We start from the raw sequence: 24,118 nt of genomic DNA, 5'->3' as shown, positions 1-24,118 counted from the left end.
TGGTTTTTGGTTTGTCTCTCTCTCTCTCTCTCTCTCTCTCTCTCTCTCTCTCTCTCTCTCTCTCTCGCTCTCTCTCTCTATATATATATATCTATCTATATCTATATATATCTATATCTATATCTATAGATATATATATATATATATCATGTGATCATCAGTGATAATTTCCCCCCAAAATTGATATTTCACAAATGTTGCCAGGTTATGCAAAGTTATGAACGAAATTGTAATATTATATTGCTCTTAGGCATTACGTTGACAATCTGCAAAAGCAGGAAAGCAATGCAATGCCATTTGATCAAACATTGTAAAGGCCACAGTAAGAATGAAGAATAGCCTCATTGTCATCATAAGCAACTTGGACAGCCAAATTGCAACTTTCAACGAATAGCAGCAATATAACCATGCTGGGAGATATTTTAGTCAGTAAAGTGCAGAGCTCCCCGAGCAGGCGAGATTCTCAATTTGTGCAGGCTGATTCTCAACCTAGCAGTTTTGTAATAAGATAAATAAGATGGTATTTGGCAGGTGGAAGCAGAAAAGAGCGATCATCTTGTCCTCCCTTCTCTTTGAACAGGCCAATTTGAACAAAGGATTAAGTGTCCGCCATTAATCATCGGCTAATCTTTGTAGATTTAGGCAAGTGCTTCCCAAAAGTAAACTCAGCTGTAATTTAATCAGTGAGTGTCATCATGGTTGAAATGGAGAGTCTACAGATAACGCTTTGTACAATTGCGCTGTGCAAAAATAGATTGCGTGTATTGTAAGCGGACCAAAAAAAGATTTGAGTGCATATTTCAAGCCTTTTATTCAGGCCCAAAACAGAGATGGTTAAAAAAAAAAAAAAAAAAAAAAACTGCTGTAAAGCAGCCATTTTAGGGTCATTTGGTATTTTTCAGCACTCAAATTTCATCATTGCATACGACTCTTCTTTCTTTCGGTGTTTTAATTCTTCCATTTAAATTCATTATAATGGAAGTAAAGACGGTATTTGATGTATTATTAGTACAGTCCAGTTCACTGTACAGGTATTCACAAGCTCATGTTGACTTGGAATTAATTACTGTTTTAAGTCTCAAACAACAGATTTACTCCTCTGTATGTTGTCTAGGAAGGTCACAATAACAATAATAAGGAAACTTTAATTCACATGTGCAGCGTAAAGCAGCAGTCTTACTTCTCAATTGTATTTAGTAGTTTGTGGGACCGATGTATACATATTTTATTGAGATTAAATAATTTACCACTTGCCTCTGCGGCTGGCTACCATCACTGATCCTGTCACTTTAAGACATCTTTTGTGGATGGAGAGCCCTTCAGCCTAAATGACACTTAGCCAAATAGCACTTAAGTACATACTCAATATTTTAACAGGTCCGTGCAAGGAAGCTGTGGAGTGGTTGAGCTGCTCTTGTAGAGCAGAATAGGTGGAATTTATTTTGGGGGGCGGAGGGGAGAAGCAGTCGACAGAGCTCTTACAATAGGTTACATAGTGTCTTTGTTGAGGTTTAAAATAAATAGAATCAGCTCTTTTGATGGTCCTCATACATAGAGCCTATTACGATTGTAACTGGAGGTGTACTGAGTAAGTTCCATAATTAGCGACCTTTGGCTGTAGTTTGCTATTTGTGCCATTCCAGCCCATTAGAAGAAAACTCGTTTCAAACACAGATCATTTGATAGGTTTTTTGTTTGTTTGTTTGTTTTTAGATTGAAATACTCAGTCTAATTTCTAACACTTACTTGGCAATGATCTCAGATCTCAAGCTCTTTGACTAACAAATTTTTCTGCGAGTCTAATTTATCAATCTCCACCCTGAACTCTCATTTGGCAATGTGTTGAAATGCTGACTGTGGAAACCCCAATTAATGCACTGTTGATGAGAAAATGAACTTACATACACTTCATTATAAAGCCGGCAGACCTCTAGGACCCAGACTTTTATGACGCTGGGACCAGATGTCATTCAGCCACAGCCCCAATTAATCTCCGAGCCTTGTAACACGCCCCCAGAAACAAAACAAAAAAAAATGTTGATAGGGTGCGCGGGGCCGAGGCAGTGAGGGGAAAGCTAGGGTGAGAGATTCTATCTGGGAGCAGCCGGCCCTGGCGAGCCTGCAGAGGGTGAGATAAGAAGGGAGGGAGTCTCCGAGAGTAGGCTGAGGTTATTCATTGCTCTGCTGTGAAAGCTCGAGAAGATTACCCAGAGCCTGCTGGCTGTGATACAAGGGGGGACAGGCAGAACGGGGCCCCCTCTCACCCCTTTGTTCCCCATCCATCTGCTTCAGTCTCACAATGGCTCATCAGGACCAAGTAGGGGTGGAGGGGCGCGGCTACTGAGTCTCGCAGAATGAGAGCAAGTGTGGACCGTGCAACCTGTAAGACTGGGCGGGGCGGGAAGAAGAGAGAGTATGTAAAAGTATAGAGTGATAGCGGCCGAGAGCTGGTTAAGATTGGTTGACGAGTGCGGACGAGCCACTCCGGGAAAGGCTAGCGAGGCAGCTGTCTACATCGTCATTATGTGGGAAAGCTCTCGTGAGGCGGCTGTTTACATTGTCATTTTGTGGGAGGCGTTGGGCTGGCAGAGCCTCTCATTTTGAATAAAACAGTACTTCGGTTGGACTCAGATGCTACTTGAAATCAACCGCTCCACTCCCTCGCAGGCAATAGGACAGCAGTTGTCTCTAAATGCCTTGGTCACCACACTTATCTTGTTGAGGAATGATCAAGTGATGACTGACTGCATTTATTTGGTGGTAGCACATCAGACAGCATAATAGAACTTCCCCTCACTCAGTTGGGCATCACCGAGGGTAAAAACAAAATCAAGCTCAAGGGCTTATTTCTATTGTGGTCCTCAATACACAGCAACACAAAGAAGGGCAAGTTGCCCACCGGGCTGCCCAAGGGTTGCTATTTGCACCTTCATCTGGTGACTTTGCCGACCTGATTTTACTTCCAAAAATAATGGCTTCTGTCTTGCCCAAATGGAGTGAAAGCCTCTACGCGACGAGCCAATCATATACCCTCTGCAACCCTGTGCTCAGAGTGACTTCAACTGCCAATTTGTCTGAATGAGCAACCATCAAAACTGAGATACAAAAAGAGATAACCAGAAAGAGCTGTTTTAAAATGAGGAATATATCAAAGAACAAGTAAAGGCCCAAGTATGCTTCCCAGGGGTTCTCCCCATTCCACGGTTGTTGTCACTTGAAAGAGTGCCATTTACTTTGACAATTTGAGAATGATTTTCCCAGTCTGAGCAAACCCAGTTAAGTGACATCTCATTTTCATCTTAGGAGGATCGAGGCTGTTTCTTGTATTCCACAGCTACTTCAGGCCCTCTTGAAGTGGCTTCGTGTTTTGCCTTATTATTTTCATCGTGCTTAAACTGCCATTCACAAGACTTTACTTGCTCAACTCATCAAATTGCAGGTGTTATCATCCGGATGAAAAGTTACATTTAGTATGGTAGACCCACCCCAAAAAAAGAAAGAAATAAAAGGTCTTAGGAAGCCATGCCCGGCTAAACACAGGAAGCTGTCATTTTCTTTCAAAGTGGGCCATTTTCGAGCAATTTGCAGATATCCTGTAAACACCAACTTTATTCGACAAATATTGTCTGATTGTTGCAAAATTTCAAACACTTATACTACACCTGTGTTTTCCAACCTTAAAGTGAGCCACGGCCCTTATTTTACAGGAGAAATATCTAATTGCACATCACCAAAGTGTATACAGTGAACTGAAATGATCGTGTCCCAGTTTACTCTTCAATGAACGTACTCAGTGTGTGCATTCCATGACTTGTCTGAATGGCTGCAGGCGGCTACACAGGATAGTTGTATCATCTGCTACTAGGTGGAATAGCACTGAATGGTTCTGCCTGTCACCATACATCACTGACATACAGGTAGTTAGATGAAGACATACATTATTTGTAGTAAGTAGATAATATTCATCAGACCAAATACGTGAAATCAGATAATTTCTCACAGCTCACCACCAAACACCCCCCCCCCCCGCAATCCCACAAAAAACAAAAAAAAAATTATATATATATATATATATATATATAAATGAGGGCCCAACTCATTAATCATCTGGACGATTTAATCAGCTTTTATTAGCTTTTTGAAAATTGCCAAAAAGAGGCTTCATTTTTTTTATTACACATTCATACATTACAACTCAAGCCAAAGATAATATTCACCCCCTAAAAAAAAGGAAGCAAAAAAAAAAACCCTCAGCGTTCCGAGTAAGTCTATTGTCCCTGTACTCTCAAGCCCTGTCCAGCACATTTCCCAAACTTTATGTGCTCCTGGTAGGTGTCAGGACATGAGTCTCTGTTAATCAGCTTTCATGATTAGGACATTTTTCTTGACACAGGAAACGCATCTGGCATATTTTAATCATTCCAGGAGGGCTTTGTAGTATTCAGGTCATCATTGTAAATAAAAAAATGGTTCTCAACTGACCTACCTGGGTAAATAAATGTTAAATGATTCACACTCAGATGCAACAGTGAAACTATCTGGTTTATTTCAGTTTTAACTGTAAAAATGGATCATCTTTGCATGATGCGTCTCGTCAGCATTGCATCCCCACTTGTTGACACTTAAATGTATTTATTCGTTCCGGATGATGACTACTCAATGCTGCTCCATGTAACTGATGATTCACTGCATACGTTTGGGACTGCTGCAGGTCTTTACCAGAAAAAGAAGACAGCTTTTCTTATTCAGTATGAAGCAAGTTCTATTTGTGGCGCTTTGTCAGCCTGCTGACACACTCCATCGCAGATGTATGGCATCTTTGTGATACCTGGAGCAAGTATGAAGGGGTTTTGATATACTACACACACACACACACACACACACAAACAGAAAACAGCTAGTGTGTTGTAGTCAATAGTCTTTTTCTTCATTTACAACTTCTTCGTGTGCAAAAAAGAGCATTTTATATCATTATAGTTACACAAACATCGGAGCAAAAAGATGGACTCATTACTTGGCAAGCAAGAGTTCACTCATGCTGTTCTCTAATGGCATGCCTCAAGCTATCAAAATTAGGGCCCCGGGCCAGGTCAGGCCCACCACATCCTTTTTTGTAGCTCACTTAAGCTAATAAGGTGTAGCTACTTCAGACCACTGTAATAATGATGAAATGCAGGGGCGTGTATCAGTAGCCCTTTGTGTTATGAGCCGTGAGGCAAACAAAAAATGCTTGGACCCAGGGATCAAAAGTAAAATGTATTTTGTAGTAACACAAAATTAATATGCTGTCGTCAAAAAAATGCAACTGACAGTCACTTTCAGGGGCATATTCAAGACAACAAGATAAACTAGATCACCAGGCGACTCTTGCAGCTGCAAGACGTGGCAGTGGCAGACGTGGAAGCAGCAACATGCAGGACAGTCTGAACATTGAGGATCTTCCAGCACATGCAATGGGAGAAGCTGGTTAAATAGGCTGCCATCTATTCAAGCTGATGTGGCACGGGTGAGGAGGTGAATATCCGCCTCTGAGTTCGGCCTCACCTCCCGCCACACTCCAACACTGCAGAGGGAGAGAGGAGAGCAGAGAAAGAGGAAGGGGGAAGAAAAACCCTGAAATAGCCATGAAGGTTCTTAAAGTATACAAGTGGTGGTGAGAAGGAAATCAGGAAGAACTGCATCCAAATGCATTTTTGGTTCCTGGTTGTATTAAAGCAAGCTTATAATAGCTCACAGCACCTATTTGTTGAGATGCTATGACAGCTGATGACAGGCTGCAGTGCATAATAAATAATCAGCTGCCTCATGTGAAGGCGGAAGCCTATCTCTGATGTGGGTCAGGTTACATCCTTTCTGTTTGGATGGATATATGGATGAATGGATGGAAAGATAGATAGGTAGATATCAGTGTTTGGATACCATTTTCATGGATCCTGAGACGAAGGAAGAAAAAGGCGATGCTGATGTCCTGCCTGTCTGGCAGCACATTTTTTTTTAGGTTTGGGCAGACCTGTTATATGACAGCTTGTTAGGGTCAACTTGTGATAAAAAAAAAAAAAAAAAAAAGAAGAAGAAAAGACAGATTTACATTGATAGTCAAGCAATCTGCCGTATCACTCATTAGCAACTGGTGGGTGCAAGGGATGGCCCAGTCAATGACTTGACGTCACATCCGTTCCGAACATGGCGCCATGCATTAAACTCAACCACGGGGAAAATACAAGACAAGACATGGAAATGGGAATGCCAGATATATATCAAACTTTACGATATTGCTCAATTTCCTCATCAATACCTCAAAATGGGACTCTTTGGTACACTTTAAACTGCCGTTGAACTGCAGTCAATGAAGATGCTTGTTGTAGAATCATTCCATCACAAAACACTGCTCAAATAAATCACCAACATTGATGACTACATTAATCACATGTTTAAGTGGACATTTATCCATCCATCCAGTTTCCGATTATTTTGGGTCGGGTTGCGGGGTAGAAGATTTAGCAGGAAGCCCAGGCTTCTCTCTCACTTTTTCCAGTTCTTCTTTGGGTATCCTAAGGCATCCAGGAGACATAGCCAACAAGGAGACATTGTCTCTCCAGCATGTCCTGGATCCTCCAGGAGGCATTCAAATCAAATGGTCGAGCCACCTCTTCTGGCTCCTCTCAATGCGAAGGACCAGTTCATTCAAGTGTTTTTTTTTCCAATTGACTTGTGTGCATATCCTGTCAGTGAAGTGTTTCTTCCTAATGCTAGAGTTTCGGTTGCAGAAGCGATGCAGCCCGCAGGATGCATTGTATAAGCTTTGTTGAGTGTCACCCTTCAGCCAAAGAGTGCTGACTAAGTTCCTGATGACAAGGTCTCCTCACACTGCTTTTTCACCCTGACGGCTGAATTATTCATTAAAGCAGAGAAAAGCACAGAAGACCTTGTTAATTTCTCAATGGGATTTTTGGCTGTCCTCACGCTCGGCCATTCGGCACAAAGACACAACTGGAAGTGACGTGTGAATATTAGGCACTGTACATGTATGAAACAGACATCAGCTGCTGTCTGCACAATTATATATGCTCTGGACGACTCACTCATGGCAGGAACGGATAGAATGTGTGTTTCCTGCATTAGCCACACGTTCAAGGACATTGAGCGGTGTTGTGTGGGAGTCCAAGCACACCCTCACTGATTTATGGAGCGCATTCGAATCATCCCATACATCCAGCAACGGTTCAAGTTGTTTTAAAGGTTGGAGACTTTGCCAACAGTCGTCATCATCAGGAGGGCGTCCGTGTCCTTTCATCATTGGCCAACAGCCAGTGATGCTGGCAGAGGTTAATTTAGCATATGACATTCTCAGCAGCACCGGATGCCCATAGTGAAGTAAATTGTGATAAAGTTGGAGTGAACAAGGAGAAAGAGCAGATTACTGTTTCATCTGCTGTTATTGCACCCGGAGAGGGCCAGTCAGTGATGAGATGGATCTATAGTCAGTGTGAGCTCATGCTATCAATCTTGTATCTGTAAATGTAAAAAATCTACAGTGGCACTACTTATCTAATGAAAAGACATTCTATAAACTTGTAAATGATTGCAGGTTTGCCACAAACAAGCTGCAAATGTAAACTTTTTAAATGCAGAGAGTAAAAGTGATGGAGAAACGCACCAGAGGCTTTTACTCCTCATCAATGAATTATTTAAGACTTATATATTATGTACAACAAATATGCCCAGTTGAACAAAACTGGCTCAGGTTAAGAAAGGTTCAATATTTACAAGGTCAAAAGTCCAGTGAGCTCCATCCAAAGTGAAAATACATCTCGGAAATATTCTTCCCAGGTGCATCATAGGCCACAACCCTCCGTTGCTTTGGTTGAAATCTTTAAACGATGTAAAGGCCCGTATAAAAAATGTTGACTTGTATTCAAATATTTTTCGTCGCATGGCTGATAAATGATTTTTCTGCGTCCGGGTTACCCTCGAGTCTTCAGCTTTTACGTCCCTTGGCCATTTGTCTAATTGAATGTGTTTACAATGTGTTTATTGCATAATGTTAATTATTGTAATTCAGCAACTACTGAACAAATTTGCTTCAGATGCATTCAAATGAAGTACAGCTGGCCAGGATACATTTTTCATAATAAGTGAGGCTCCTTCGAAGAGATTAAGTGACATTTTCATCACGACTTAGTCGCCTTTCTCCAAGCATGTTTTTTCAAATTGCATTTGGCAAAAAAATGATGTTGTGCAATGCCATTTGGAATGCAAACATGGATGCGTTCAACATCAACATCAACAGCTCCCCAAGAAGAGAAGGCAGCGTGGTGCCGACTCAGCGATGTTTTATCCCAATATACTTGCAAGGCTGAAGCTTGTTGTCCTTTTTACCTATTTCTTCATATCTTTACAGCTACTTATAAATGGAGGAATAAGAATGTATAGTTCAAAGTCCCACCTACCAACAATGTTATCTGTGCTAATTATGCAATCACCATATATATTAACATAAGAAAACCTTTGTCTCACAATGGAAAAATTCCCAATTAACAGCACCAAAATTACGAAAGGGAGAAGTAGAAGAACAAGAAGTATATAAATAAAGATAAAATATAAATATAAGCATATTAAAAATGGGTGAGTGGGAGTGAGTCCAGGTTTTCAGGTCTGTCTATTCAACAGCCTGACAACAGTCGTCAGGAACGAGCGGCGGTACCTCTCCTTCTTGCAGCGCGGGTGTATCAATCTCTGGCTGAAAGAGCTGCCCAGTGCTGTCAGGGTGTCCTGGAGGGGGTGGGAGGGTCTGTCCATCATAGCTTCTAGCTTGGCTAGCATCCTCCTGTTGCCCACCTCCTCCAGAGTGTCCAGGGAGCAGCCCAGGTATTTTTATTTTTATATTTTATTTTTATATTGGTCTCCTCTTTGCAATTTCTAACTTTAATTCAATGATTGCAGGGAAGGAATCGAGGTGTCAACAAGTTTAAAACCTCAAATTACAGTTAATTCTTTCCAAATTCCAATTCTTTCTTTTGAAACAGTAATCCATGCCTACGTTACATCTTCGCTACATTACCGTAATGCGCTTTATTTTGGCATCAGCCAGTCCTCCCTCAAGCATCTCTAGTAGGTCCAAAATTCTGCTGCTCGCCTCTTAATTGGAACTCGAAAGTGGGAGACACATAACTCCAAGTCTGTCTTCTCTTCACTGGCTCCCAGTACAAGTGGGAGGAAACCGGAGTGCCCGGAGAAACACCCTCACAGCCACGGGGAGAACGTGCAAACTCCACACAGGAAGGCCAGAGCCAGAATCGAGCCCTACACCTTTGCACGGTGAGGCCGACGCGCTAACCTGTCGACCACCAGGCTGCCCCCGACAAATATCATGTTGTCCTATTATGCCAATGTTGTCCTACTTGTGTGCCGAAATGCCACACAGTAGTAGGACAATAACATCACTATCAAGACACTACCTGCGATTGGCTGTCAACCATTTTAGGGCGTAGCCCGCCTAGTGCCTGAAGACAGCTGGAATAGGCTGCAGCACACCCCGCGACCCTTGTGACGATAAGCGGATCAGAAAATGGATGGATGGATATCAAGACACTTATCAAGGTATGGAATAAATGCTGGTATGGCTACATACTTTTATGTGTCTCTGAATCACACATATCCAGTAGCATGTTAACGTCAAACATGCTGGACACAATCTCAAATTACAGATGGACAAAAATGTAGGGAAACGATGCAGGGCAAAAATAACAACAGCAGTCAACGATTTCAGTCAGTGTTTTGGCAGCTGATTTCAGGTGAACAGCTCGTGGATCGTCGATGCACGCAGACAATGTGACATCACTAGCCCTCCGCCGCATGGTCACCATTTGCGAAACGCTGTCCATTTCTTTGGAATGGCATGTGACGGAAAAGTATCATTTCAGACAGACAGCAACGCATCCAGGCCTACTGCTTGTTTTCTATCAGTGGGTACTGATGTTGCTTTTTTAGTGCCTACCATGTCAGCCCAGGAAGAGACATCGCAGAATTTGCAAATGCTTCCTGCTTGCCATTGTTCTGAAGGGTTCAGCATGGGTCAGCATGAACCACCCCTCAGGGAACTCTTTGTTCTAGGGCCTGATCGTGCCACATGAGGGGACCAATTACAGAGCTTCACAGCAGGACGGGGTGCAAACATGTTACCCCGCTGCAGCGAGCTAATTATTACCCCCCCCACGCTGCGCCTAGCTGGTTTATCGCGGGCAGCTCCGCCAGCTCTCGCTTGATGCGCTAAATGAAATTGCTTGCATCCACGTTTCACTTCTTTTGGGTTCATATCCAGGGCACCATGCACAGTGTTTGGGAAAAGGTAATTTTGCAGCCGTCAATAGACACTGATGAACTCCTTCAATGTCGGCGGGGTTCTTTTGTATTGTCAATGCAGAGGCAATTTACAGACTGCCAACTTCTCTGATGTGGTGTCAAGAAATGATTTATGTCAATGCATCCTGAGATAGACCTGAGGGTTGACACATTTGGGTTCATTGTTGCATGATCAGGTACGTTGGGACACAACAAAAGGTTCTCGTTGAGATTTGGTCAATCATTCTAGTCTGGGAAGATTCAGGGACGACTGGGCCCAGCTGTGATGATGCCTTGTTTTGACTGTCAAGTGTTTGATGAAGTGGTGCCATTAATGAGCTGGTGCGCTTACATTTCTTAACATCTGAGCAGTAACTGCACCATCAGACATCTTTTGAAGGGTATATCTAAGTACAAAGTGCCAGCACCTCTTGATCCAAATAGATGTCCTTTCATGGTTGCCATTAGTCCATTTCCGACACATCCAGTCCATTCATCTCCTTCTCCCCACACCCCGTGGCCGGTCGGGCCCAGCTGCTAGGGGATACCAGTTCCTCTTGTGTGTGGGACCAGTCAAGTGGAAAATGGCTGCTACCCAGATAGACCATTTTAGAGAGCCGCCATCCTTTGAAGGGCCATGATGGCCTTTGACAGCCACAATGTTAACATGGAGACCACATGAACACAGCACTACAATTGATGTGTTTACTAAAGCAGGCGCACAGGAGATGGGATCAAGGGTGAGAAAGGCCCCGTGTTGGAAGAATGGTGTTTCTGAGATTGTGTTTTAACATGCCACTGGGACTTTTAGCCAACAAACGCAATGTTGTGATTCGTGGTGGGACTCCAATGAAAAACAATGAATATTTTCACCCCTCCCACATGCTTTCAACCAGTGGTATAAAACTTGAGTACCACCTCAAAAAGTACTTAGCTCTCCAAGCACCACCATAATACAGTATACAGTAACACAATAGCCCTAATTCTCCTTGTTGTAAACACGCCTGATTCAAATGATCAGATCATCAGTGAGCTCTGTGGAAGCCTGGTATTGAACCTGTTCATTTGAATCAGGTGTGTTGCAACAGCGAGAGTTGGAAAACATGCAGGACAGCAGCCCTCCAGGACCTGAGTTTGACACCTATGTAGCTAACCAGTCGCTCACTGTGCCGCCCAGCGTCATTCTAATATTGATATGAAATTCACATTTTAAATGTCACGAATTGTATATTATTCAGTGATTCTTTCGCATGCCAGTACAGGGAGTCCATATCCAACCAAGTGGTGATCATGCCACACTTTGAGAGTCTCTGCTTTAAACAGATTTAAAGTTATGAAAACATGGAAACACATTGAAAATGTATGTATTGAAAAACAAAAGAACTATTGCAAGCATGAACAGCATAGAAAATACTATTTAGATCGTGTAATTTAGTGGTGGGACTCAACTGAATTTCAGTGAACCCCCATTTTGTGCTCACAAGCAAGTTAGTGTCGCTCACGGCACGATACATTTGCCATCAAAAGGTCTCTCGGTTTGTTTTTTTGTTTCATAGTCTGAGGTGTCACAAATTCCCCTACGACAAAAAAGTGTCCAAATCATTATTTTACTTGGCATGCTTTTTATCCACCCCGCCCCCTCCCACACACACACACACACACACACACACACACACACACACACACACACACACACACACACACACACATAAGCTGGTTTTTTTTTGTGTGTGTGCTTTTCACTTTCATACATTGTTTTGATAGGTTTGATGCTAATATTGCTGCAGAACGAGTATTGTCTGAATAATGCTTTGAAATGAATGGAAATATGGAGGACTCTACCAGTGAATGAGCTAATTAATTGAAATTTGTTATCTTTCGTTGATATTTATGTTGCAACCAGAGCTTGTTGTGCTCATTAGCTGATGCAACGATCCCCAATTCACAGCTGACCTTCGGCACCATGCGGCCCATTTGATGGCAGCTGACTGGCTTGGCAGTAAATAAAAGCTGCAACAGTGTCTCACCAACCCGGTTGACCGCTGATCCGCAGCTGTAGCTCCACCAAGCTACTCGCACAACTCGTGCCGCACATGTTACTCGAGGACAAACTCCAACGAGCAACAGTGATTTTAACCGCAACAAATGGTCGAGGACCATCATTAGTCAGATTTTTGGAGAGGGGATCATTACCTGCCACAGATGCCGCTGTTGTTTTGTGTCTCCGATTATCCTGAGGCTACAATGACCCTGATACTTAAAAAGAGCAGCAGGGGCCTTTGTCGAGACACACACCTGAATGCAGTGATCACACGACAACTCAACCGTCACAAAAGTCTCCCAGGCGCCGCCTCAAGGCCGCCCATCTGTTGCTCCTCTCGTGTGGCAATGGGTCCATGTATACCATGCCCTGCGTACAGGTCGCCAGTGCCTCAAATGGGAGGGTGCCAAAAACATGTACAGTGTAGCCTTGGTTGCATGCTCTAATATTTGTTCATCTGTCACTACATCCATCCATCCATCCATTTTCTAATCTGTTTATCCTCACAAGGTTCGCGAGCGTGCAGGAACCTATCACAATTGTCATCAGCCAGTAGGCGGGGTACGCCCTGAACTGGTTTCCAGCCAATTGCAGGGCACACATAGACAAACAACATCTATTCATACTCACACTCTTCACACCGAAGGACAATTTTCAAGTGATCAATTGGCCTACCATGCATGTTTTTGGAATGTGGAAGGAAACGGAAGAACCCAGAGAAAACACATGCATGGACAGGGAGAAAATGCAAACTCCACACAAAAAAGGCCTGAACCAGGAATCAAACCCCAGACATCAGACTCTCTGACCTAACCAGTCGTACACCATGCCACGCTACATCCTATATATTCCGCCTGTGTGTGTCACACAGTCTTGGGAACGTTACTTTTATAAAGTGGTTATAGTTACTTATAACTTGCTCAAGAAAAGTAATCAGGTTAGTACCTGAATTACTTGTTATGAAGGTAACTAGTTACTTGGCTAATTGTTTTTACTACCGATACTCAGTTTTTCAAAGACGTTTGAAATGAGTAGAATTGCCAGGTAATTGTAGATACATTTCAGAATTTGTTGCGCTTAACCTGACAACGGGAGGTTTTCACTGCACTTCAAATACTTTTTTAAACAAAAGCAAATATAGCAACAACAGAAAAACATTGATTGTAAATAAATACTGTAATTTGCTTCTGGCATCTCGGGTACATGTATATATTTTGACATGATTTTTGATTTCTATATCATGGATTTCACTTCTTGTGCGGGGTTTACTCCACTACTGCAGTAAATTGACGAGTAGATGCTCCTGTACCTTTCTGGAAAGCTGTAGGAACATTAATTACACATCCTTGATATCCAGCCTAAGGTACTTCTGGTGTGCCCAAAGTGGCACGAATGGAAAAACGCTAATAGTAAAACACATTGAATCTACTAATGTGCACTAGTCATCCTACTAGCATGGCAAATGTTGTTACTAATAAACTTAAACAGCACACGAGTACATTGACCTTCATCTGGACATCAAGGATATGGCTCAAAAGGCTTTTCAAAGACGAGGCAAAGTCACACACAGGTGACGCATCTGTCGATTCAGCAATTTGAGATGCAGCAACGCTGGCGGCTTCAAGAATCATTGCTTTGAATTCACGCTTCTGTGAATTCTCTTATCCAGTTAAAGGCTAAATACTCCTTTCTGTGCTATTCATTTAACTAAGAGGCGCACTGGGAGGAAGCCAGGGTGTGTGTACGACTACGCACGCTGCAGGGGTCTCAACTTTCGGGGAGGAGCCATCCTGACCAGATGGACCTCTCGGCGACGTAACATGCGGAGCGGTTGCGCGACAGAGGAAAGCGCAGGATCTCGCGGGGCCGACACTCGGCATCCAGGTGGCCCCCACCCCTCCTGACCAGCTGGAGGAGCGATGGAACCATCTGACACTTGCAGGGAAGTGATACACTTTTATTAGCAGCCTTGTTTTGTCCCCACACAAAGGCCCTCGGCTAATCAAAGAATTTGGCTAATGAAGCTTAAAGGCAAAAATCATTTAAATTCAGTGCCAACCATTTTCAAAACCTTTGTTATCCTAACTCTTGAAAAATAAAGAGAGAAATACAAATAAGTACCTGAGATCGAATGTCTTTGGGAGTTAATGAGTTGAAACTGCATAAAAAGCATAAACGTGTTCATGGTCATGTAATGAACAGGATAGCTGGTCTACTATTTATGTCTTTAATTACAGTACATACTGTTCATTTTCCATGCACACACAGGGTCTCATTTACTAAAGGTTTGCACCTGCAAAGGCAGATGCGCACACAAACAAACGTGGAAGCAGAATGGTGGAAGCTGCTCTATGCACCAGGTGCAACACGGATTGTGTCTGCCATACATGCTTACTTGCCATACACATATAGTAAGACACTAAGTCCAACCTTGATAACCAACATTTATGAAACATTGTATTAAACATAAATTAAAACAGAATACACTGATTTACAAATCATGTTCAACCTATATTTAATTGAATGCACTACAAAGACAAGAGATTTCATGTTCAAACTGGTCAACTTTATTGTTTTTAGCAAATAACCATTAACTTTGAATTTTATGGTTGCAAAACATTCCAAAAAAGCTGGAACAGGGGGCAAAAAGGACTGAGAAAATTGAGGGAGCATGTTTGGAACCCTGTTTGGAACATGCCACAGGTAAACAGGCTAACTTGGACCAGGTGGATGCCATGATTCGACAGGAAACAAACTTTGCTGAATTGCTGAGTTAAGGTTTACCTCTTTGTCAACAAGTGCGTGAGAAAATTGTTGAACGGTTTAAGAGCAATGTTCCTCAACGTACAATTGCAAGGAATTTAGGGATTTCATCATCTACGGTACTTAATATAATCAATTGGGTCTGAAATTGAACATTTGTTCAAGGTTTGCTTTCATCCAATATAGGTATAGTATGTAAGTAATAATTTCTGAATTTTTTGTCTTGTAATGTTTTGACAAATTCAGAAAATTGAGGGTTGTTGCTGGGAAAAAATGAATGAATTAAAAGATGTTATGGACATATGTGCTACTCATTCTGACACATTATTTCCTTTTTGAATTCGGGTTAGAGTTGTGTTAGGGGTTAGGATTAGAGGTTAGGATTTAGGCTTAGGGTTATGGGTTAGGGTTTGGGGTTTGGCGTTAGGCGTTAGGGTTCAGTTTGGGTTTACAGGCTAGGGTTAGGTTTAGGTTTATGGGTTTGGGTTAGGGTCATAGGGTTAGGGGGATAGGGTTATGGGGTTAGGGGTTACTGTTAGGGTTTGGGTTTGGGCTAGGGCTTGGGTTTTGTTTTGGATTTGGGCTATATTCAGGGTTAGGGCTAGGGCACAGGTTAGGTTTAATATTTGGGTTAGGTTTAGGGGGTTAAGGGTTAGAGTTTAGGGTTAGGAATTACGGTCAGGGGTTAAATTTAGTGGTGTGGGGTTAGGGTTAGGGTCAGGGTTAGCTTTTAGGGCTAGGGAGTAAAGATTAGGGGTTAGGGTTCGGAGTTAGAGTCAGGGGTAGGGTTTTGTTTAGGATTTGTGTTCGGGTTTGGGATAGGTTCGGGTCTAGGGCTAGGGATTTCACTAAGATTTGAGTTAGGGGTTAGGGTTAGGGGTGAAGGTTAGGGTTAGGGGTTAGGGTTCAGGGTATGGTTAGGGGTTAGGGCTACAGGTTAGGATTTGAGGTTTCGGAGTTAGGTTTTGGGTTAGGGTCAGGGTTAGGGGTTAGGATTCGGAGTTAGCGTTAGGGTATGGGTTAGGTTTAGGGTTAGGTTTAGGGATTAGGGCTAGGGTTAGGCTAGGTGTTTGGGTTATTGGTTAGGGTAAAGGGTTGGGGTTGAGGGTTAGGGCTAGGGTTAAGGTTAGGGTCAGGGTTTGTGTTCGGGTTAGGGGTTGAGGTTAGGACTAATGGTTTGGGTCAGGGGGTAACATTAGCATTTTGGGGTTCAGGTTAAGGTTTGGGGTTAGAGTAAGGGTCAAGGTTAGGTTTTACGGTTAGGGGGTTAGGATTAGGGGTTAGGGTTAGGAATTAGGGTTCGGGTCAGGGTTAAGGTTAGTTTTAGGGCTTACAGTTATGGTTTAGGGTTAGGATTATGATTAGGGTTAGGGGTTAGGGGTTATGGTTAGGGTTGGGGTTGGGGTTGGGGTTGGGGTTAGGGTTAGGGGTCAGGGTTAGGGTAAAGGGTAGGGTTTAGGATTGAGGGTTAGGATTATGGGTTCGGATTTGGGGCGCCAGCAATGAGTTCCATGCACCGAGGTGCATCAACAGTGAGATGTTGCTACCGAGTTCCACCAGCAGTAAGGGGCGTGCACTGAAGCACAGCAATCTTCCGTGGTCCCATCAGGACACCCTGAGTCACATCAGAGCAGTGAGCAGACATCCAGTATCCAGTATTCACAAATGTTGTTTCGTATGCTAAATTATAAGAAGGTGATCTGGAAAATGGTGGTGCTATTACAGTATGTACTATACGGTGTACTTCAGTAGGTAGCATTAAGTTGAACATGGATTTTGGAGTATTTTTAATCTGTGTTTTTTGTTCATTTTATGCACAGCCCTCTTGCATAAGATATTAACAAAGCAAGAAATGATGATGAGCAACTGCGACTCATCTTTAAGACTACAGGGTATGAAAGTGGTTGATGAAGCAGAGATAGGCCTTGATCGAAATTTGCCTCTCATAGATGTTGGTTCTCCTCAGAGCCTGGAGGAACAATGGCAGATTAACCCGGATCTCCAGAAACAATTCGTATGTTGGCATATCATATATACTGTACTGTAATGTGACCACATCTCATCAAACTGACTTGACTATCCTCCACAACTGCTCTGATCGCAAAACTTTAAGAAGCTTTCCAGTGTCCATATAAAACTACCATATTTCTTTTAAAAAAATCATCATGAAATGATAGAGATATGATTTCAGGTAAATATACTGGCTCTCAAAGCTGGGGTAGACATTCATGAACGTGTCTGGAGGATTATGCATGCAATGATCATTAACTCCCTGTGATGGTTCTGGACCAGGAGCGGATCCCACAAACGCAGACAAGGGTAAGATCGACAATAAAATAAGGTTGCAAAATCCACAAAGTGCAACATAAATCGCCATGAACAACCCAGGGCTAAATAACGATACTAACAAAAAGAGCTAGCAAAACGCAAGAGAAAAATTTAACACAAAATCACTTGTTCAAAAACAACAAGGAAAGATGAAGAAGAAGAATAGAAAAACGCACCAAGGATAACGATACCAAATCAAAACAGAGATAGCAATTTAAACAATCCAAAATACAAACAGGACTTGCAACGAGATCAAGAACAACGAAGGTGAAGAAAATAAGCACTTGGACGTGAGCAAGGCGAATTATCCGACAACTGGTGGAGGCTTGGCAGTCTCTTATAACAGCTGACAAATAATGATATGACGAAGAACAGGCGCTGGACAGTAGGGAGAGCCCTCTACTGCCACCTGCTGGAGACAAAAAAAAACCCAACCATGACACTCCCTGACAAGCAAAATAAACATAAGAGGAATAAATGGAAAGACTCGTTTCCCGCGCCGACAGATACAAACTGTTGTTACTGGTAAATTGGGCTTCATACCAGATGTTTTATAAGGGCTGACATTTGTGCCACTATGAACAGAATCTGATTAATTCAGATTTGAATTTTAAATGCTTAAGCTGAATTTGAATTACATACAGTAAATTGCATTTGTAATATTTAATTTGAATCATTGCATTAAAAAGATGAACATGAATTTGAAATTGTGAAAACGTTGTTTTTGTTTTGTCTTCACCTGTGTTTTAAAAGTACAGGCTATTTTCTCAAATGCGTATGACCACATAAGGAAAATATAAACTTTGGTTACTATAAACTACTGTAAAAGGTTTATAGCAACCAAATATAAACGTTTTGCAATAAAAAGTTGATATTTTCTTCATGTGGCTAAATGCATTCGAGAAAATATCAGCCTAATGACTTCAAACATGAGGCTGGTTTGGTGTAACTATGAGGCAGCCTAATCAAGTCATTCTGGTACAAAATACTGCCCCAAATAGAACAGCCACTCAGCAACATATGTATATTCAAACTAAAATAACCAAGGAAAGACAGAAACAGAGCATTCGCTATGTGATGTCCTGTGTCGAATTGAGCCCCTGCTTTCAATATATGCTGTGCGCTGTTTCTACCGTTAGATGTCAGTAATGCCGAAGGCATGGAGTTCAATCGGGCATGACGTCAGGGTTCTGGGGAAAAAAAAAAAACAACTCATCTGGAGACATACTGACTCTGGGCCTTCGTTGTGATATGTTGCTATCCATACACTGCCTTTTCCTATATTTGAAAAGAAGCGTCTTTTCATCCCTGCCTGACCTGATGACATATTCCACTAGGGTTAAACAAAAGGAGTTATAAATTTTAAAATCTGTTTGGGAGAAAAGGCACATTTCTCCGGCGAGCTTTGCCTCAAAACAAAGTTGCCGATTGGCCAAAAGGCAGATATGTGTTCCCCTATCAAACCCGGATGTTTGTTACACGAATTGAATTTGTTTTGAGAAATTTTTAATTTGTATTGGGAAGATTTGAACCGACAGCCCAGTGGGCGAGTGGTTAGTGCGTCAGCCTCACAGTGCAGAGGTGCAAGGGTTCAATTCCAGCTCTGGCCTCCCGGTGTGGAGTTTGCATGTTCTCCCCATGCCTCCCACATTCCAAAAACGAGGGTCGCGGGCATGCTGGAGCCTATCCCAGCTGTCTTCGGGCAGTAAGGGGGGGTACACCCTGAACCGGTTGCCAGCCAATCGCAGGGCACAGAGAGATGAACAACCATCCACGCTCACACTCACACCTAGGGACAATTTAGAGTGTTCAATCAGCCTGCCATGCATGTTTTTGGAATGTGGGAGGCACGGGGAGAACATGCAAACTCCATACAGGAAGGCTGGAGTCGAAATCGAACCCTGCACCTCTGCACGTGAGGCAGGTGTGCTAACCAGTTGACCATCGTGCCGCCTCAGATAATTTGAGTTTTTTTATTACTGTCAACCAGTTCAGGGTGTACACCGCCTACTGCCCGATGATAGCTGGGATAGGCTCTAGCAGACTCGCGACTTTCATGAGGATAAACAGATTAGAAAATGGATGGTTGGGTGGATATTACATGAAACCATGTTTGCATGTTTCAGCTACTGTGAGGCGTAACCACCTGAAGTCTGGGTCCACAGACCAGGAAATCAATGCCACTATCCAAAGATGGCTGCACCTGGCTCCTGACAGGAATGGTGGCAGGATGGAGAGGATGAGAAAAAAAGAGGGCATGGAGAGCCCAACAATTTGATGGATGGATGAATACTGTTCAAGAGCATGCTGCATCACGTTTGGACTCCATGCACAGTGTTAAAAAAATGTGTAGTTTTCCAGTTTATGTATTCTGAAAAGAAACATATGTATATTCTAACACTATAGTTGTTGAGGCTTTTTTCAAAAAATCTGGGTCAAATATGGCTCACGAATGAAATGGCTTGTTTAAGGCTGAATTTGGGCTGATATCAAGAACCAGTTTTGGTCCATCATCGGGCCAGAGTAGGAGCAGTTATGGTTCTACAATTTGGCTCAGATATACCGGTAGGCCTTATGTGGCCCATGTTGTGGATACCAAATGTGGACCACTAAAGGACCGTAATTCATTGAGGTATGTGGACCAAGTGCAAGTGGATTCTGTGGCCCATCACTGGGCCAGACAAATTTTGCTATGTGGGGCATGACCCACGACGCTGGCACAAGCTCAACATGTTGCCCACAATACAGTAGACCCAGATGGAGAGGCCTGGTTGCTATGGTTGGATCCACGCGCCATGAAATGTAAGACGACTAAAGAAATAAGAAAAAGGTCAGGACCGAAGGTTGCTGATGGTGTAGTGGTACACTCGCCTGACTTGTGTGCAGGCAGCGTGGGATCGCTTCCCACTCATTGGCGGTGTGGATGTGGGTGTGAATGGTCATTTGTCTCTCGATGTGCCCTCCGACTGGCTGGCGACCAGTTCAGGGTGTAGTCTGCCTTCCACCCGAGGTCAGCTGGGATGGGCTCCAGCAACTCCCCGCGGCCCTCTTCAGGATAAGAGGCATGAAAATTGATGAATGCAGAAAACGGGTGAGCCGCGGCATTCGCAATGACATGAATTTCACTCGACAGCAGAGGGCAGTATTGGCCAATTTGGTAGCCCGCTGAGCTTGATGAAAACGGATGGATTCATTTGCTTAATTCTTCTTCCACAAACGCATTTTTAAACAGAACACAGTGTTTAGACTAGTAGGGGACACCGTATATTATTGCAAATAACATTTTTGTGTTGAGCTCCCTCTACTTTCAAAGTCTGAATTTTTACTTTCACTTAAGGTTTTTAATTAGTACTGTGAACTTTTAGCAGTCTTTTTAAGACAAGTATTTGTACTTCTATTTGAGTACAGCGTGGTAGGAGGCTAGGAAGCAAAAATACAATCAAAAACATGCGACAGTATGTGTCAGAATATTTTACTATTTTGAGAAGACTATTTTGGTGGGTTATTTTTTTTTTCTTTCGGCGCAAGCATGGGAGCATAAACGATTCGAATAATGAATGAAAGTTGCGCGAGCAAACGATTCTCGCCGGGCTTTGGTCGCTCGTGTTACGTCACGAGACCATGATAGTGTCTTTGAAGGCACTAATCGGGCGCGCGCGTCCCACAAAGTCCCGGAAGTGATCTGCGGCGCGGACAAGAGCGCGTAGTCACACACGAGCGAGCGACGCAGGTGAGCTCGCGCACGTTCGTCACCTGTCCGCAAAGAGAAAGCAACACAAAAACACAAAACAAACAAAGCATGTACTCGACGAGCAGGATCTAGTCGCACAGGCACACAGGAGGGTTTCTTGTCTCCTGCTTACCGTGAGCGGCGACGCGAGAAGGAAGTAAGTGGACGCACTTTTCACGATGTTTCCGGACCCACATCTGGATGTGTCGCTGCCTTGTCGTGTGCTTGAGTGTTTGTTTTGTTTATTTTTGTCCCATCAACTGTGATCTAATTGTGAAAACGTTGTGGGGTGAGGTGAGGTTGACTCTTGTGTTCGCTCCAGTCCTCAAATGAATGGCTGGATGTTGAGTTGGATGTGTTAACTCCCATTTAATGACAATTTGAGCTGAGGATAGGGTCTCAAACTAGGGTGATGATTTGTTTTGTGTTCTGATGTTTTATTCTTATTTTATATTAAATGTTGTATAAAGCGCTTTGTTACAAGATATATTGTCTAACAAGATGCCCGCGTTGATGTCTTGAATGGTTGCCTGTGAAGTATTGGTGTGAAACCCACAGCTTTTTTTTTTTTGTGGCCCTCCCTTTTTGTTGCCCAGTAGAACAAATACAAATGGAAGACCTCCACTGAAATAGGGATTTGACTTTGTACAAATATTACAAACTTTCTCTCTCTTATCCTGCCCCTACACACAATTTAAGAGGGCTCTCAAGTCAAAATAAAACCCCTCTTTGCTCAAGTAAAAAAACAAAACAAAAAAACACACTATTTTTTTTGTTGTTTTAATCCACTTAAATGAGTTGTTTGTGTAGTGTCACCACGAGAACAAAACTTTATATCCATTGTGAGATGATGCTCCTTTCAAACCACAAGCAACTGTGGATGTCTGTTGTCGTCAGAGAACACAAAAGGTTTCTTCTGTGGTCAACTTCACAATAATTTGCTGTTGGAGTTTGCGTGTTCCTAATGGCTCCAAATAAATATCCAAATATCCTGGGGGTGCACTGTTCCCCAGTGCCGGTCCCAAGCCCGGAGAAATGGGGAGGGTTGCGTCAGGAATGGCATCCGGCGTAAAACTTTTGCCAAGGCGACCATGCGAGTTGGTAGGACGGTTTACAGGGGCGGATGGAAATTACTGACTCGCTGTGGCGACCCCTGAATAGGGACGTGCCGAAAGGAGAAGAAGAAGTACAGCACTTTGTATGCAGCGAGGGCTGTTTGAAAGTGCTCTATAAATACAGTTGAGTTGAGTTGAGACGTTGCTTAATCAGTGGGGGCAACTGTGGTTAGTACCGGTACATTTGCTGCACATTTCTGCGTTTCTGGCTCATGATCTTGGTGCTGGCCTTACCGCGTGGAGTTTGTTTGTTCTCCGGCTTCCTTTAATGTTCTAAAAACATGCATGTTAGAGTCATTAGAGACTCTAAATCAGGGGTAATCACATGCATGCTAGAGTCATTAGAGACTCTAATCAGGGGTAATCAAACTTTTCTTGCAATTGTCTGCGACCAGTCCAGGGTGCATCCCACCTCTTGAATAGACAGCGTAGTCTCGCACTGGTTTAAAAAGAAGAAAGGTAGCACAGGAGATTGAAGATTGTCTGTATGTCTCCCTTGTTAAGTCTCCTGCCAGGCTGTAGCCAGCAGACGGCATGACAAAGTGGGTCAAAGCCACAACCTTTACGAATAACCACATGGCTTTTCTTCTCCAAAGTAGCACACAAGCAGTCAAATGCTGATTGGTCCGGACATGACTGTCTTTTACATAGAAGTGTTTATTTATCATTCACAGCTATATTTGGAAAGATCACATTGCGTGAGGATGTGATCTTTCTATTTTTAGCATGAATCTAAAAAGAAGATGTTTAGATATTCCTGAAGAGTTAGATTAAAAAAAAAGAAGCCTGTAGTGATCATTTAGAAGTATTTTTAGCTTTTGTCAGGCTTGTAGAAGATAGCCAACATCTTCAGTCTGCCTCCCTTGGGGGTTGACCTTAATTACTGGAGACAGGGCAAAGGTGGCTGGCACCTAGTTTAATGCTATGTCGAGGCCGGGTACCGTCTCAGGCAGTACAAAGTGCAACACAATCAGGAAGCCACGTGCATGTTTATGGGCAATCGTATGTTGAATCACTGGAGGGACGTCTTCGAATTGCGCCATCAAGGAAAACTGTGCCCTTGTGTCCATGATGGCAGCGTCGCAGACATTGTTTTCAAAGTCATGCAATTAAGGTACATGTGACACACATTTGGCAAACACATTCAAATCGAGAGTAAAAAAACTGAAATAAAATACAGATTCACAAAAGTCCTGTTCTCTGATCTTGTTTGATAAGGTGTGCCAGATCCAGTTTATGGATATTCAAAGTTGACATTGCTTGGGTCAGAGTGTATCGGAATGCCACATAATGATAGGACGATGTTTACTTTCTGTTTGGTTTTGCCCAAAATCAGGGAGTTCACTTGTGCTTCTCCTACAGACTTTTAGTTGGACGCAAAGTTTTGAAGCGTTGTTACAAAAAATTGTAACACTTTTCTATTCACAGATATACAATAGTTTACTCCTCATTTAAAATCTTTTATTTCATGTCAGTGTTATTATTATGTTTGAAAAAAATCCACCCATAATTTTTTTTCTATAAGACTTGTCCTCTTTTTGTTACAAACCCGTCTTTTTTTTTTTTACTGAATTGAAGAAGAATTGAAGTAACTTGGTTTCCTTGACCTCTGATTTGAAAACATTGTTGTGCATAAAATATAAGTTAAAGTTGAATGTTCATAGTTAAAAGACATGTTGGTCTCATTTCACATCCATTGTGGTGTTCCTTGGAGCCAAAAAGATGACAATTGACATGTCTCAACATCTCTGGACCATCGGAAATGGAAATTGTACAGCTCTGTTCATATATATATATATA

The 24,118-nt window shown here is 42.7% G+C and overlaps 1 protein-coding gene and 1 long non-coding RNA gene across 4 annotated transcripts in view; both read left to right on the top strand.

Annotated features, from left to right (window-relative positions):
* Positions 1 to 9,284: 9,284 nt before the first annotated feature.
* On the top strand, positions 9,285 to 14,535 carry LOC109512936 (uncharacterized). Its single transcript, XR_002167626.1, has 3 exons — positions 9,285 to 9,318; positions 9,425 to 9,600; positions 14,095 to 14,535. It is a non-coding gene; the product is annotated as an uncharacterized LOC109512936 (long non-coding RNA).
* A 6,575-nt stretch (positions 14,536 to 21,110) lies between these two features.
* The window catches only part of mical1 (microtubule associated monooxygenase, calponin and LIM domain containing 1), a 29,704-nt gene continuing 26,696 nt past the window's right edge, over positions 21,111 to 24,118 (top strand). The window contains exon 1 of one of the 3 annotated variants that reach the window (XM_019865119.1): positions 21,111 to 21,203. The gene's annotated coding sequence lies outside the window, so the exon portion shown is untranslated. Of the gene's footprint in view, positions 21,361 to 24,118 lie in introns of all 3 variants that reach the window. The other 2 variants (XM_019865122.1, XM_019865118.1) reach the window with 2 other exon arrangements.

This window comes from Hippocampus comes, unplaced genomic scaffold (genome assembly GCF_001891065.2).
Source record: "Hippocampus comes isolate QL1 unplaced genomic scaffold, H_comes_QL1_v1.1 scaffold124, whole genome shotgun sequence".
Lineage (NCBI taxonomy): Eukaryota > Metazoa > Chordata > Actinopteri > Syngnathiformes > Syngnathidae > Hippocampus > Hippocampus comes.
The sequence above is the reverse complement of the archived record's forward strand: the minus strand, read 5'-3'. Positions and strand labels throughout refer to the sequence as shown.